General features: G+C 37.1%; 1 protein-coding gene and 1 long non-coding RNA gene across 6 annotated transcripts in view; one reads left to right on the top strand and one right to left on the bottom strand.

The window, feature by feature from the left end:
- The window catches only part of LOC106884094 (neo-calmodulin), a 484648-nt gene that overhangs the window by 171807 nt on the left and 307841 nt on the right, over window positions 1-5000 (bottom strand). The gene's annotated exons all lie outside the window — the stretch shown is intronic.
- LOC106871556 (uncharacterized) lies at window positions 2353-3924 on the top strand. Its single transcript, XR_001409667.3, has 2 exons — window positions 2353-2729; window positions 3201-3924. It is a non-coding gene; the product is annotated as an uncharacterized LOC106871556 (long non-coding RNA).

The raw sequence follows: 5000 nt of genomic DNA on the forward strand, positions 1-5000 counted from the left end.
GTTGGAAATGATGATAATTTGTACGTACGTATATATCTATATATGTATGTATGTATGTATTTATGTATGTTTGTATGTTTTCCCGGGTGTACAGAGAAATCTTTTGACTCGAAACATTAATACTTCTCTAAAATTCATAAACGAAATAAATAAATAACGACTCCACATTCCCATCTATTGAATCTTTTAGCGTCCGCTAGATTATCTACTTAATGTTCCCATTAAAACACAGCCAACGGAAGCCACACGCACATACATATACCCATATATATATATATATATATATATATATATATATATATATATATATATGTAAATTTGTTTTGGTTGCTCTGTGTTCTTTACTAGACAGAGACGCCTTACTGAAAAAGTACGATTTTATATATTTTTCTGTTTCCATATTTATTTTTTGCTAATTTAATTTTGAAACCTAATTTTTGATTATTTATTCTTCCAATATTCATAGACAGCTGCCTCATAAATTCGTTTCCTCCATCGGTGTTAAGTATTTCATTCAATTACATTAAATATTTGATTCTAATTTCGGCACAAGACCGGCAACTTTGAAGCATTTGACTAATACTATATCGTTTTTTTTTAAATTTTTATTTTTTATCGATTTCAAAGAGGTGATATGCAAAATTGACCTCGATGGATTTTGAACTTGGAACGCAGGAAAATGCTGCAAATATACCTCATGAAATTTTGTCCAACGCTCTCACGATTCTGCCAATCTATAAAACGTAATGTAATTAGATTTTTATGGAGCGGGTTTGTAGTTAAGGTTATCTCCCTTATGTATAGCACAGAACAACCAATAAAGAATGAGTTAACATTACGTAAAAGATTCTAGCCAGCCGACATTAAATGAAATTCCGCACATTTTGCATGATAGATATGCGTATGAGTTCGACGAAGATGGCAGCCGCAAAATTCAATAAAGAATGATGCGTGGGTGAGCTACGGTGCCATATTGGCCTGCACAGACAAATAGCTAGAGCTGAAGTATATGTTTCCATTTCCTACGTCACATACACATATTCGCATAAAATAAAGGCGCACGTAAACTAATACACATGCATACACACATATGCACACTCAGACACACAAACACGCACACACATGCACACAATTGTCTATCCAAAGATATGCGAATATCCGCAATAGATCGTCTGAAACGAAATCATTATTAAAATGTCTAAACAAACAATCTAACGTGAAGTGTCCATTATCAATGATGATGTAGAGAAGAGTCTATCAGTCATCGCAATGCTCTAACCGGAAATGACTCCATCTTACAAAGGGCTGAATGTGACGGACGTCACAGAGAAGCTCTTCAAACGTTCTCTGTCTTGACATAGTAGCTCCGATAGAGAAAATATTACGACAATTGTCTCCCAGCGAGGTTGACGTCACACTGAAGATGATCTCAAACAGACTTGGGCTCTCTATATACATATATATATATATATATATATATATATATCTATATATATATATATATATATATATATATATATATATATATATATATTATAAATTACATATATATATATTATAAATTACATATATATATATATGTATATATATACATATATTTATATATATATATATATATAGATAGATAATATATACATATATACATATATATATACACAATATAATCAATATGTATATACACACACACACACACGCACACACACACACACACACACACACACACACACACACACACATATATATATATTTACACAATATAATCAATATATATATATGTATATATATATATATGTGTGTGTGTATGCATGTACATTATATATATGTGTGTGTGTACATATTGATATATATATGTATATCCGCGTACACATGCATACACACAAACACAAGCACACACACACACACACACACACACACACACACACAAACACACATGCACACCCATACACACATATGGCTAGAGATACGCATACAAATATACGTACATACACACGCAAGTCCATTCGAATAACGTCTGAGTTCTAAGAAGGAATGTATTATGACGTCATAAATAGGCCCATTGTTTCACAGAGGAGAAAAATAAAAAAAGACTGTTCCAAGAAACACGTACGAAAACAAAAAACTAAAAGACAACAAGAACAAATTAGTACGAACATGAAAGAAAAAACAAACAAACAAACAAACGAACAAAAGCAACAAAACACCCCCCTCCAAACCTAACAGCGATGTGAGATCGAGGGTGAACTGTTGACGTGAAGTGTGCATGTCATCCGTAATTATATATATATATATATATATATATATATATATATATATATATATATATATATATATATATATATATATATATATATATATATATATTGCTACAGTTTATTGGAATTATAAATAAACATTTTAAGAGAAACAAACAGGCTGGCGCGAAAACTAAGAGAGAAATATATCAAACTATGTTGGTTCTTTTGCGATAATCCTGTATCAGCTTTTCTTTGATTTGGTATAGTACATGTGTACTTGTGTAGCACAGATATGTTTGAAGCAAACCAAAGAGCAGTACTAATAGTAAAAGACAAAGTGGAAAAATTAAAAGAGTTGTTCCCAGATATAATTACGAACAGTAGAATATTTGTTCGATACGAGAGTCTGCTTAATGTAATAGGGTTGGACGACGTAACCGAACTTATAACAGATGAAGACGGGAATTTAAAAAAAAACACTGTATAAACAGAACGGTAAAATGAAACTGCGAGCTTTGTGGGGCTCGTAAGCCATTTCATCCTTTTCATTTTAATAATTCATATTTTCATTCGTTAATTTCATTCGTTAAATGTACCCCACGTTTTGTACTGTATTGTCTGTCCATGTAATGTCCCCCTCTTTGTAGTGACCGTAGTTCCAAAATAAAGAGAGATGTGTTCTTTAAACGATTGTTCACTGGTGGTAAGGAATTAAGTTCTATGGTTAATGGAATCGTGGACGTGTGCGTGTGTGTGTGGGTGCGTTTGAATATCTGTGCCGTCATCGTCGTCGTCGTTATACATCAAACGTCCGCAGCACATTGATGGCATTGTAACGAATGCCTTCTCTAGTTTTCCCACTGCCTCGCCCCTCTTGTCTAACCAGCTCTTGATATTGTCCATCCATTGTGTTCTTTGCCTACCACTTGATCTACCACTCTCTATTCTTCCTTCCATGTTTTCCAGACCTGCGGGTGTGAAAACTGGAAAACGACCAAAATGGAAGAAAAAAAATATGGACAGCTTCCAGTTCACATGCTTAAGAATACTCGACGTCAAGTGATTGCAAAGAGTCTGAAATGACACAATTGAGACGACAACGAGCGTCTGTGACGAAATAAGGCACAGATGTTGGGACATCGAGAAAACGATCGTATGGTGGCACTAAAGTGGAAGACCGAGGGCAAAAGAGCATCAGGGGCTGATCTAAAACCACATAGCGAAGGACCATTGACAAAGAAAGATGAGAAGAGTGGAGAAGCTGGAATGAGAGCAGAATAGTGACAGAAAACAGAACAAGTCGGAGAGATCGTGTTTCGGTCTTATGTCTCTCATGGCTGTTGTTGGCACTCCGTCGCTAACGACGTCGAGGATTCCAGTTGATCCGATCAACGGAACAGCCTGCTCATGAAATTAACGTGCAAGTGGCCGAGCGCTCCACAGACACGTGTACCCTTAACGTAGTTCTCAGATCGTGTTTCGGTCTTATGTGTCTCATGGCACGGAGAGAATAAACAAACTATTAGTGGTGATGGTAATTATAAGTGAATTAAGGGCGGTTATGAGTTGTTAGAAGTGGTTATAGAAAGTTATGGGTAGTTACGGGTAATTATAAATTTTAGGTGCCAACAACGTCGTGAAAATTGACGAACGCTTGCGGGGAAATCGCAATAAAATATGTAAAATCGATGCCAAACGAAGTTAACAAGTCATTCCATCATTCCGCCATTCTGACATTCTGTCACTCTACCGTTCTATCGTTCCACTATCTCATAATTCCATCATTCGATCATTCCATCAATCGTTTTTTTCTTTTCTGTTTACTTGTTTTTTTTTCAGTGACAAATGTCAAAGGTGAAGAAGTCGTTAAATCATAAATTATGGAAGCCAGCAATATTGGAATAATGAAGAGGTGTTGGTGGTAGTATTGGTGGTGTTGGGGTTGGTGTTGATGGTGGTGTATTGTTGGTGTGGGTCGTAGTGCTGGTGCTGGTTATGGTGTGGTGGTTGATAGTGGTGATAATGTTATTGTTGTTGCTGTGCTGGGTAGTGTTAGTCTTGGTGGTGTTGTTGTTGGTGGTGCGGTTATAGTTTGGTGTTGTTGTTATTGACGTTGGTGGTGGTGGTGGTAGTAGCTGTAGTAGTTGTGGTGGTTGTAGTAGTGCTGATTGTTACTGAAGTGATGGCGGTGGCTGTAGTGGTGTTGGTGTTGGTGGTGGTAGTTGTGATGGTATTGTTGTTGGTGGTGGTTTGGTGGTTGTTGTAGTGGTGGTTGTAGTGTTAGTGTTGGTTTTAGCTGTAGTGGTTGTGGTGGTAGTTGTGATAATGTTGGTGGTACAGGTTATGGTAGTGGTGGGGATTGTGGCGGCGGTGTCTGAAGTTGTTGGGGATGGAGTTGTTGTCAAGGCAGTGATAGCGGTGGTGGTATTTGTGTTGTTATGGTAGTGGTGGTGGCTGTGACAGTAGAGGTAATAGTTTAAAAGTGGTATGTGTGGTCGTTGTGGAAGGGGATGGAGGGGATGGCAGTGGCGGTGAAGTAACGCAATCGATGACGGTAGAGAAGGTGGTGGTGGTGGCAGTGATGAGACAGAATCGGCGGAGTGTCAGACAAAATGTGTTGTGATATTTACACCTGTCTCCGGTCGATCTGAGTTCAAATCCTGCTAAGGTCAAGTACGAGGATCGATCGATTTGAACAACTTTCCCTCCCTCCCTCTCCCCCACCTCTACACAACATTGTGACCTTTTCTCTAGATTAACGGACCT

This window comes from Octopus bimaculoides, chromosome 23 (assembly GCF_046866305.1).
Source record: "Octopus bimaculoides isolate indiv1 chromosome 23, ASM4686630v1, whole genome shotgun sequence".
Lineage (NCBI taxonomy): Eukaryota > Metazoa > Mollusca > Cephalopoda > Octopoda > Octopodidae > Octopus > Octopus bimaculoides.